Below are 12,797 nucleotides of genomic sequence, written 5' to 3'. Positions count from 1 at the left end.
AGCTGTTAACCATTCTAGTTACTGAATCAGGCATTTTGTTTTCAGTGCGGCTATGCACATAGTCGTTCGCGCAATGAGGCCACCTACCGTAGTTTACCTATTGCTAGTGCTGCATATCTTAGTTAGTCGGCGAGTATCACTAGCATTCTATGCGCCATGCTAAATGTCTGTTGAATCCATATTCATGTATGTTTTATTACAAACGTTTCACGAGAAAGCCCTATAGTTCTGGGCTACTAACTTCAATTATGCATTTGAACTGTTGATATTTGTGGCTGGCATGCACAGTATACTAGACAAGAGCCTTCTGACTCCAACATATGTTGTCAGTATGTGATTCTACGACTGAGTATGCTTTTCTATTGAATTTGGTTCCTTCTTTATGACATTTGTAACTATCTCCTAATAACTTGTTCAATAGGCCCTTTTCCTTCTGAAGGAGACAAATTCATATTTATTGAAGCCATTGTTAAGCGTTAATAAATTTTTAACTCTTCAACAGGTTGCCTGTTATTTTTCAGTCCTATCAAGTTTTGCGGATGTATTTATGACCACGTTCTTTTGCTATTTACTTTTTGTTGCTGTCGCTAATGTAATTATGATGTGTAAGTATGTATCTCAACATTGAACTAGTGATGCGAAATGATTATTTAACGGTCTTTGTACCTCAGTTTCCTATTTTACTAACCCACTGAATTTTTGACGTGTACCTTTCTTTGAAAGCTCTTGTAGAAACAAGAGCGGAAATGTTAGTGTAGTTTACGGGTGATTCGCCATGAAATGCCACTTACTTGGCCTTCCAGTTGGTGTGCCGGTCCAAGCACGTGTAGCCAAGCGTGATTTGCAGCGGCTTTAAATTAAACTCTGCTCCACTTGTGGATGTAGACTCTCTTAGCCGCGTCTTCAGCCTGTAGCGACAGTTCCGTATGTCACCACGAACTTCCGCGTTTCATATTTAAAAGAAATAAGTCCTAAGTTCTAAATATTGTAATGTCTTTGAAACTACAAACTGGATTTTGAAGAGCTGCGACAGTAGCAGCATAAATTACTATAGCTAGTTACATTTAAAATGCGAAATTGATACCGTCATCTCTATTATTAATAAATAAATGAAAAGAGACTGTCATTTAATGAGGACTTTTTCACAATTCGTTCTGAAGAAAACAGAATTATATCTTAAACCGTTCGGAAAATATCTCAGGTGAAAAGCAGATCTGAAGCACCCTGTGTATAAATGGTGGTCAGAAATAGTCTGAAAAGCCTGTAAGAGTGTTGCAGGGTAGGTTGTGCCGAAAAATAATTGTTAAGAAAATTTCGATACGTTGTGCCGTTTCCGAGTTAATTAGCTTTGAAGTTAGCCAATCAGGCCGTTGCGCGTGAAGTCGAGCAACCCGCCAGATATAGTTAGCGTCAGTTGTTCTCATAGCGTAGATGATAGGGGACGAATATGGTCAACCTTTACCTCGGGTTCGATCCTTACTACCACCACATATCCAATTTTTGTATCGATCTCTTGTCCAATTTCAGGAAACGAAACGAAGAACACATTTGGCGACACTGTCTCTGGCGGTCTGATGACTAACTTCAATGGTAAATTACTCGTAACCGGTGAACATGTCCAGAATCACGTTAGCCCGTTTCTGCACTGAGGTGTACATAACTGTCTGAAGCGTAGTAGCCTGACGGTGAAGAAGTTCTAATATATTATTCCAGGTAGCTACTTATATATTTGAGTGCGGATAATCACAAATTATAGCGTGTTAAGCTTCTGGTGCCAACTGAACAGCCGTTCTAAATAGACAGCAGTTAAATCAACGTACAAATCGCAAGAACAAACAAGTTGCTAGGGGAAACTAGTCTGTGCAGCAAAATCCGGCAGTTGTGTATTTGTTACAAGGCAATCCCCAGAGGTAAGAAGACTGCGTTAAATTCTCTCGATGAGATCGCAACTACGTGAGAATAACACCTTGAATTTCGGCGTCACTACTATCAAGGAAAGGAAAACGATGCAGGGATACTACAATATCTGGTACAAACGGTATCGAGTTTGGTTGTCATAGGCTTCAGCGTCCAAGAGGGTATCGGGACGACTTTTAAATTAAGTTGCAACCTTATTCGATCACTATACCACGCAGACGCTTATCCATAACTATAAATCATGTTTATCTCAGCTTCATGTCAATGTCTTTCCTTTTCTTTTAGCAAGTCGCTACACTGGTTTTGTTATTACGGGAAGTAGGTCCAAATAGCTATTAAGAGAAAATTCTCCCTGATGTAGAAGTTTACAGTTCCAGCCAATTCCTAACAGCAATCTCCTGCTTATGATCTTAACAGAGCGCACAAACTGCATACTTCACCTAGCTGCTTCAATGGTAGAATTAAGTAAGTAAGTTTAATGTTTTGTACGAGCGCTTTCTTTGGCAAAGATTCAAACACATTTCAATAAAACGTATACTTGTTTATAAATTGTGTTATAGAGGTATAACTGCGTTAAACAACTGAAAAAATTTGGACCACCGAATACAAACAACAGAAGTAAAGAGGAATCAAAAGGGTAGTACAGACCGAATCAGCTATTAGAAGCAGCATTACGATATTTCTTAATGTTCACAAATATTTTCAGAATACGTAAGAAAAGGTACTGCTGCCACGGCAGAAACAGAAAACATTTCCGTTGCTACATAAAACTTAGTAACACTTTATTTTTGTACAAGGTGGACTACAATAATAATTTCATTTCAGTAATAGTAGTAGTTTTAGTATTTTTTTCCAAGCAACTCACAACTTCAGACTATTAACCGACAGTGACTGGCTATTAAGTTATTTCTTTGCGCTTTTTATGTAAACTGCAGCGTCTGACTTTGAAGTGGAATGAGTAAGTTTCAAATTGCAATGCGCTTTCTCAGTGAAAAATATGGCAACACGCTGAGCATTTATGTCATTGTCCTTTAATTTAAACCTTTACATAGCGCTAATTTTTTACGCACATTGATTTATTCTCTCTCTCTTTCACTCATCCCCCCACCCTTACACACACACACACACACACACACACACACACACACACACACACACACACACACACACACACACACATTATAGCATTCTTCATAACAAACTGTGCAATAGAGCAGAAAGAACTGTCAAATAGATATTATTTCAGCTTTTGTTCAAAATTAACTATATAATCTATTAGATTCTTCACATCACGGAGTAAGTGGTCAAAGATTTTTATGGTTGCATATCTCTCTGTGCCACATTACCACTGAATGAAAGATAGTGTAACTCATTGTTCCTTACAGTATTATATTTATCAACGTTTCTGTTTTCGAACTGCAATTTTTTGTTAACAGACATAAGGCAGTATAAGTATGTGAGCTTGTTAGTACGCCTAACTGTTTAAAGAACTGTCTACCGCAAGTTCGAGAGTGGGCACAATATATTATCTTTACTGCAATGGGCAACGAACTCTTTCTTTCTCAAACTAGAGTTGCCCAAGAAAGTGACGCCATTAGTCATTAATGAATGAAAACAAGAAAAGTAAGTCAAGTTTTTGACATTTTCAGCTCCTAAGTCTGCTGGTCTCCGAAACATGAAATTTGGGCTGATGAGACGCTTTGGACTTGTACCATGATATTTTTTGTTCAGGCTGTTATCGATATAAACACCTGAAAATCTATAACATTCTGTTTCATTTATTGATATTCTCTAGTGCTTTATTTCCAACACTGCAGCCATTTTAAAAAATAACGAACTTTATGTACTGCATTGTATCTTAAGATTAGTGGCAGTCCGTTTGTTTGTAGTTCCTCAATTAGACCTCATTATAACATTTGTATCCTCAGCAAGGAGAAATATTTGTGCTTGTTGAATATGCGGCAGCAGAGTTATGATTGTGGTACCAGAGCTACCCTACGTTACTCACGGTTAAGTTGGCTTGCAGCGTGTGGACGTAAATGTAACAAAAAATTGAAAAGATGATAACTAATGAATAAATATGCCTAGATATGATCTTGTTACTACAAAAATGCAAAGTTACCATTTCGTATACAACGAATCTAAGGACGATATTTTTTGAGGAACCGAGTGTCAGCGTCAGATGGAAAGTGATAAATCTTTCGTTGTTCGGTAGGACGCTTAGTAACTATTCGGCTGTAGAAACTGGCCAGGAGAGAAACCGTGTGTCATGAAGTAATGGCGGCTGTTCCAAACTAATACTATTTTGAAATACTAAGTCTACGTTAGTTTCAAGAAACTTCTGCAAGATTTTTTTGACAGAAAGCGCAACATGCATCTAATTTCCAGTTCAGTTAGTGCAATAAAAATTAAGTTTTAGTTTTGGTGTGATAGTGCAATCATTTACAGCTGGTAGAGTCGTCGTCATTATTTACAAGTTTTCATTTTTGTACACGATTTTTCGGCTCTTTCGCTGGTTGTATTTTTCAGGTGTAAAGTCCAGACTTGGTTCCTCGATGTTTGGACTACATCGGAATGAAAACTACCCACGATATCCGATTTCTGGAGCCACATTTCATGGGGCGATACACAAAATTAGTGGAGTTGCGAATATGCAGAATTGTGTGTGATCTGAGGTTTTTGAAAATTTCTCGGGTATTCAGCCGCGTGGCGTCGCCCAAGAGGCGCGATATTTCGGCAAGCCGACTTCTTGCCATCTTCAGGCGTTCATGGAGGCTACAGGCTTGCCGAAATATCGAACCTGTTGGACGGCGTCATCCGGCTTAATACCCAAGACATTTTCAAGATGCAGAACTGTGTTAGACAAATACTTGCATCAATATATCTGTTATTAGAAGAGTTAACAATATTAACCGTAAACAATATTACGTGCCACTTTGCCGGAAAACTCGTTTGGAGACGAAAGAATGAATTATCGGCTGCAGAACTTCGAGGGTTGTTCAGTCACCTTGTCAGAAAGTCATGTCATAAGTTTATCTGTTCAGTGCAAGTAACTCTAATCACTGTGAGTATGGTGAGGCGTCGTTTGCGTTGTTTGGTGATGAGGCAAGGGAGAGATCGCCAGACTCAAAGTCCGCATCTGTCGGAGAGATCACCGTCAACACTATCACAGGCTCTCAGTTCGCTGATAGCTTTGGGATTCACCTAGGACAATCACAAAGTAACTCATCAGGTTCTTTATTTCAACACCTTTCCTCCCCTTTCTAACCAAAAACTGGTGGTGAAAATATCTTCTACAGCCAGCATTCGATGGCTCTGAGCACTATGGGACTTAACATCTATGGTCATCAGTCCCCTAGAACTTAGAACTACTTAAACCTAACTAACCTAAGGACAGCACACAACACCCAGCCATCACGAGGCAGAGAAAATCCCTGACCCCGCCGGGAATCGAACCCGGGAACCCGGGCGTGGGAAGCGAGAACGCTACCGCACGACCACGAGATGCGGGCGCCAGCATTCGAATCGACCGCCTCCGAATCGAACGCTACCGCAAACACGAGACTCGCCCTAGCCCCTCAGTGCAAAAGAGATTCGAAACTGGTTAAAAAGGACAGAGAAACTATAACATGGTGATTTTAAGGCTTCAAGTGTTTTACATGGTCTCCCGCACTAAAGTAAAACCACATAACGTTCATACAACCGTGTAAAAAGGTCAGAAAAGTTGTTCTTTGAGATGTTGTTCAACTCGGGCGTCATGTTGTCTTGAATGCTGATCGTGTCATCAAAGCGGTGACTCCACATGTGAATTTCTGCACTTCGTCGTTTTGTGGTAGGTTCGTATTGATAACACTAAGTGTCGTCACCTTTGTGTATTTTGTTGCTTACAGTTGGTAGCTCAAGCTGGCACCGTAGTTACTGCGCTGACGTCGCACATTCGCCAGGAATAACAGCAGTCTCGGAACTTTTTGGACCGTCTGTACATATACGTCGGCTGAGGCCGTGAAGACAGGGAATCAAAATATATATTCAGAACGAGTAATTATATTAAGGTGAGGTTTTCTCTAATCTATGATGGATAATCTGGCGAATTTTGATGTACGCAAATAATTTTTAACGCTAATAGCTACCGAATTATGACACTGACTTTTCTTTTTTTACTTTTTCCATGATGCTGGAAAGAATCTTCGAAGAGGGCTTCTACGACATAACATGTATGAAAGCTGATCAGCTAATAAAATAACAGCACTGAAGTGTAAACCACTGAAGGAGAAGAGGTCCCACAACCATATGTTTACTGTACTAAATGTAAGCTGACACCTAACTAAGGTACGATCATTTTTTGTGATTGTCATATCAAGCTCTCAGAATATTGATCTTCAGCACTGATGCATGCCATAAAGCCACTCCAGACAGATAATACTCAGACGGTACTGCATGTAGAATTTCATTTCGACTTGTCGCAGCACACGACTATGTTAAACGGTGTTTCACGTCTTTGGAAGTCGTCGGTGTACTTTTAACTTTGCTCACAGACAGAACCCCAGAGGTATTTAAGGCTCAAGAGAGTACAGGACGATTTTTGTTTCCCGGACGACTGATCCAATCATCTCCAAATGTTCTGTCACGGTTTGTTATTATCTGTGCAGAATGGGAGGGACATCCGACCTGCTGGCACCACGTGAATTGCCTTATGTCTGGCGAGATCTCTTCCAATAATTGCGGCAGTATATCTGTTAGGTACTATAGATACTTATGGCTGTTTAGAGCCCCATCAGTGTAAAAAAGACTAGTCATACGGTTCTTGAAAAGCCCGCACCACAGGCTGACAGACCGAGGTCGTTTCTCATCCACTTCTCTTAGCCACCGTGGATTTGCGACTGACTGGTGCTTGTTGTGTAGATCGACATGTTTTGTAAACGATGCTTCAGCCATAAGCAAAATCTTGCTTCGAAAGGCAGCACCACTTTACAGATTTAGTATACACCACATGGAGCACTGCAAATTTACACGATACTGCTTTTGCTGACTCTTTCCAATTCTGCTTCCTCAACTGTAATACCAGCTAGAGATAATGGGTAATTATAAAAGAAGTCAAACAGGTAAATTGAAAATGAAAGCTACAGCATTGCAAACAATAAATCAGAGATACCCTGAAGATTAGTGACGCCACATCTACATAGATGGGTCATTAATGGAAGAAGAAGGAATCGTTGGCGTAGGAATGTACAGTAAAATTTTCCCTTTCTCCCATACTTTAGGAGCATACCACTCAAATTTTCAAGGTGAAATTAACTGCAACAAGTCAGCTAAACAACTGTTTACACACGTACGACAAAGCAGTTACATTCTGCTAGCCTAGAGCAGCAATAGGGGCAGTCGTCAACACGCGAGATCCAAAAACCGTTCAGTTAAAAAAATGGTTCAAATGGCTCTGAGCACTATGAGACTTAACATCTGAGGTCATCAGTCCCCTAGAACTTACAGCTACTTAAACCTAACTAACCTAAGGACATCACACACATCCATGCCCGAGGCAGGATTCGAACCTGCGACCGTAGTCGCTCGGTTTCAGATGGAAGGGCCTAGAGCCGCTCGGCCACCGCGGCCGGCGTTCAGTTGAAATCCAAGAAGTAATTAAATGACTACGACAGAGCAACAAGAAAACTGAAATTCAGTGGATACCATCTCACTGTGGCTTAGACGGTAATGAAAAAGAAGATTTTCTAGCCAAAAAAGACACAAAAATTAAACATATTGAAAAAATTAACATACCGTATTTTGAAACGAAACGCATTATTAACAACATATTTAAAGAAGAATTAAAACACTTCAATAATATTTCATGTGATGAAAAGACTTGTGAAAAGCTCATGGAAGACTCTGCAGTGTCTGATGGACCAAGAAGGCAAGCAGTAGCCATCCATATTCCGCTTGACATGACTGGCCGCCCATCAGCATAAGATATCCGTTCTGCCGTCCCCAGAACGTGTTGTGTGTCACAAGATTGCTTTGATCGTGAACAAATACATATAAAAGAGTATATACAATTAAGAGATTGTAATGCATATTTATAAACATTGTGGTGGGAAGCAAGAAGACGAATGACAGTAAGTGCAGAACATTAAAATAACAATAATAATAATAGTAATAATAATAATAACTTTGCTTGATCCCACTCGGACATTCAGGTTGCCTCGTAGTGGCATTTGCATTGTGTGTTACCACTGTTCAAATGTCAATTGTGCTAGTCTCATCTCTTGTCATTCTTTACAGGTGGTGTATTTTATTCCTTTCTCTTACAGTTTCTTGAAATTTTTGATAATGTTTGCAAAGACAGATCGTGATACATTGGCAGGCATCTTGAGACACACCCAAAACTCCATTTGTTTGTGAAGTAAAGTCGTGATCCAGGCTATACATCTATATGACTAAGCTGTAATCCACACTTACGTGCTGGAAAGTAGGTTCATCGAGCTACCATCAAACTATTTCTCTACAGTACCACTCTCGAACAGCGCACGGAAAAATCGAACGCTTAAATGTTTGCGTGCGAGCTCTGATCTCTCTTATTTTATTGCGATGATCATTTCTCCCTGTGAAGTTAGGTTCAACAAGATGTTTTCGGATTCGGAGGAGAAAGTTTGTCAGTGGAATATCGTGAAAAGATCTCACAGCAACGAAAGACGTCTTTGTTTTAATGTTTGCCGCCCATACTCACGTATCATATCCGTGACATTCTTCCCCCTATTTCACGATAGTAAAAAACGGGCTCCGTCAACAAGTCAAACATTCTACCGCGACGGTATCAAAAAACTAGTCTCTCGCTGGGATAAATGTGTTCGTCACCAGTGCGACTATGCTGAGAAATAAATATGTGGACATCTAGAGTATGTAGAATGTCAAAAACGTTTGTTTTACTTAAAAAGCTTTAAGAATTTTATTAAAAAAATTATTCGCTGATTGCGAATAGTTTGACATTAGCTGTTTTAGCGACACATGGAAGCACGTGCCGGACTGCGACTCAGTCCAGGATATACCGCTGAACAGCTTCGGCCATCCGTGCACGCTCCCGAGACCGAGTTAAAGTTCCATATGACATCTTGTCTACATCCCCTAATGCTCACCCGAAATAAGGAGAGTGAGACAACAACATGTTCAACGTTATTATTATGATCGTCGTTTTGCCCATCTAGGGAATTCATGTCAGAGACATGCATGCATGTCAGACATTACTTTCCATCACGTCCTCATCCAATGCCACAGTAAGAACGCTATTGAAAAGGCAGACAGATTTTGTTATAGGGTTTTCCTTTATTGTACAGTCTCTGCTTTGTCAAGATCAGGTACTAATCTATTACGGTTACCACCAAACGTGCAATGTCATTTGCCGATTATGTGATCGTAGGTGATAACTTTTCCGAAAATAATTCATGACCTGCAAAAGATGAAGGAAGCCTACGGATTTCTATGCTCCTAACTTCTATTTCCATATAAAAAATCCACGTTGGCATTCAAAGGATCTTGTTTCCAGTTTGTCGGCCTAGCTACTGTAATGGGGAATCAAAAAGTTTCCAGTTGAGCCTGTAGCGGCAACGTGACTCCGTTGCGGGTATTTAAGCACCATCATGAAAGCAAGGGATTAGTGTGTCATTCGTGTCTTCCCGGCGTGCGTACGGTAGATGCAGAAACCTGAACGATGGCGACATTATTAGCTATTGCGTCCAAACAGAACCAACGTACTGTTATACTTTTCTCGGCAGCCGAAGTACAGATACCGGTAGACATCCATCGGAGAATGAGGAATGTGCATAGGGCACCAGACCTGTTCAAATGTCCGTAAAAACTGCGACAAGGGCGTGCTGCCGCACGTCCCCATCTCGCAAATATGGTAATGCCGAAGTTGCGCCAACTCAAATAAGAGAGACTCCAGCGCTCCAGCGGCCGCCATGCAGTCCTGATCAACCCCCATGCGATTATCACGTCTTCGGTCCCTGAAAGGCCTCGATGAGTGGATGTGCAGCAGGGTGCGTCGGCGGGATGACTGCTCACGGCGATTTTGCCTGATTGTTATATCGATTGTGGACTGTACGGCCTTCGACCGGAAGCTTTCTGATCGCTCCTTATAATATCTGCGAACAGAGGTTTATGTAATGGCCATGTGATACATAGAGTAGACGACCATCTGTTTTGGAAGATTACAGCTTAACTTTTTGCAGATTTTTGTCGGACTAACGTATGGCCGACGGCGATCGTTAAACACACTAAGCGCGAGTTACATTTGCGTACGAATCGCTTCTAACATATTTTTTTATTGTCTCTATTGAAGTGTCTCAGTATGTTCTTTGCATTTCACTATTACCTGCAAGTGTACTACGAAACGGAAAAATGACGTATAGCAGTTTGTAGTTCTAGGCCAGAACTTACATCTACGCAAGCCAGTGTACAGTACATGGCGGAAGATACATCTTAGCAATATTACTGATTTTCAATCCCAGTCGATTCGCTTGTTGAGCGAGGGAAAAACGACTGTCTCTCTGTACGCACCCTAATCTCTCTCGTCTTATTCTTACGTTCCCTACGTGAGATATACCATAAAGGCAACAGAATGTTCGCATAGTCTTCTCCGTAGTGTTCTCTAAATGTAACCAAAACGGTTTAGTGAGAACTCTTCGTTTTTCCAGGTATTCCCTGTTAAGTTCCCCGAGCATTTCTGCTGCGATCCTAGCAGCACGCCAATGAATTGCTTCCTAGTCTGTTATGCCTCTTGACGGACTCCAGGCAATGGTGCAATCGCAATTGCAGATTGCCTATTTAACGGCTTTCAGGGGAAACAAAAATTTAATTTTCTGTATTTCCTATAGGATAATTATTGACCGATTTCGCTGTTCTGCAGTAAAACCTCTGCATCAGGTGTGACATTTTAAGTTGTTACTCCTTTATTACTGACACATTTTGCAGACAATATCTACGTATACCACTGAATGTAACTGAAAAACTATATCGTTGTACGACACGTAGTTCACATAGACTGCTTAAAAACTAACTTTTGCTTAAAACTAAGCGAAAATTACACAGAGTATACTCATCCACTATTTGATAATGAGAGCACTTAGTGATGTCCAACAACCTTTAAACATAATTTCAAGCCTTTTCTAAACTTTTATCGCTTACATACTTACGTAAAATGTTTAATATATTAACTCATTTGTAAAGTAAACTGACGTTCGAAACTGTTTTATACGTGAATGTTCTATTCTTTAAGGAATTCTAAGTTTATTGGTGCTCTAGAACTTTTACGTTATTTCATTTACAGTTGCATTGCATTTTGCCAGATCCTCTCTAACAAATTTAAGCTATTCATTCGCGTTACCAATACTAATTTTACGTGATTTTCCCATTTAATATTGATACTTGTACAATGTGATGTGCTCAAGTTGTTCACCACTAATCTACTAGGTTCTCTCTGTTTCAGGACAGGAAGGTCAACACTAGTCGCAATATTATCTGTGTTTTATTGCACATTTAAATTGCAGCTAACAATGCACCTATGATCAGTGCGTTACAGGTAGTCATGTAGATTCATCATAGTTATAACGACACATATTACAGGCCGGCCGGTGTGGCAGTGCGGTTAAAGGCGCTTCAGTCTGGAACCGCGTGACCGCTACGGTCACAGGTTCGAATCCTGTCTCGGGCATGGATGTGTGTGATGTCCTTAGGTTAGTTAGGTTTAAGTAGTTCTAAGTTCTAGGGGACTGATGACCACAGATGTTAAGTCCCATAGTGCTCAGAGCCATTTGAACCATTTGAACACATATTACAATATAACTTTGGCATCTACAAGTATCAGTCAAACCCCAAGGACTCAAACAGCATGTCTTTTCTCTTTGTTATTGGTGTTATCATTTTACATTTCCTTACGACACTTTCTCTCACACTATAGCACTGCCAACGATCAATTTTATAGTGCTGCTGATCCTATCTGATAAATGGGTTATGTACTCGTATATAGAGATAATAATAGCTGCTTAAGGCACATACGTTGTTACTTTCGTTTCAGTTTATCATTCACCGTCCAGTACAACATACAGGGTTCTAGCAGTAAAATATTCATGGAGCGAATCACATAGTAACGAAGATATTCCGTATGATCGTATCCTGGTTGGTTGCAGACGATATAGGCTGTGTGTGGAATGGTTTTCGGAAGTCTAGGAAGTCGGAATCTAACTGCGCACCTGCCTCTACGTTCTGTAAGCTATCATGTGTTTCACACGAGCAGTTTTTCCTGAATCTGTGTTGATTCTTTGAGGCAAACATTGTTTCGGCATGGAACGTCACGATGTTTGAGCGTAGACTGTGCTGGTTGGTGCAGCAACGGAATCTAACGATATTAACGGGTAGCGCACTTACAAATGTATTTACGCTGACGTATACGGGATATACGTGTACATTTACGTGACACATTCCTGCGTATCCTGACATATAACGAGCTGACTAGTCGCTTTCCATTGCAAGAGACGGTTAGTAAAGTAGTACTGCGAAAGCTACGTACGTGGTACTGAGCGCATGTAGTGGCGACGAACAGCAGCGAACTGGCGCGTGAAGCCGCACGGCGTGGCGCCTCGCACCTAGCGGGAGGGGCAGCTGCAGGGCGTGTCATCCAATGGCGCTTGCGGTGGGCGTGGCCTAGCACTTTGCCACCACCCACTGCGCGTCAGCCGGTGGTAGGGTGGGGACAACACATGGTATCCCCACGAGGCTCGGGGCGCCGCTGTCACAGCACAATTTCCACCAGATCTCTTCTTCTTCGAAGCTGCCATCAACCGCTTCCGGCGGAATTTAAAGCGGGAGATGGTGAAGGGTCAATGAGCGCATCG

At 41.0% G+C, this 12,797-nt stretch overlaps 1 protein-coding gene across 1 annotated transcript in view; it reads right to left on the bottom strand.

Moving 5' to 3' along the window:
- Nucleotides 1–12,494, bottom strand: part of LOC124723095 (homeobox protein engrailed-like ceh-16) — a 157,214-nt gene extending 144,720 nt beyond the window's left edge. The window contains exons 1-2 of the mRNA XM_047248272.1: nt 12,473–12,494; nt 792–908 (exon numbers count right to left, since the gene is read on the bottom strand). The gene's annotated coding sequence lies outside the window, so the exon portion shown is untranslated. The remainder of the gene's footprint in view (nt 1–791; nt 909–12,472) is intronic.
- Nucleotides 12,495–12,797: the final 303 nt, after the last annotated feature.

Source organism: Schistocerca piceifrons, chromosome X, assembly GCF_021461385.2.
Source record: "Schistocerca piceifrons isolate TAMUIC-IGC-003096 chromosome X, iqSchPice1.1, whole genome shotgun sequence".
Lineage (NCBI taxonomy): Eukaryota > Metazoa > Arthropoda > Insecta > Orthoptera > Acrididae > Schistocerca > Schistocerca piceifrons.
The sequence above is the reverse complement of the archived record's forward strand: the minus strand, read 5'-3'. Positions and strand labels throughout refer to the sequence as shown.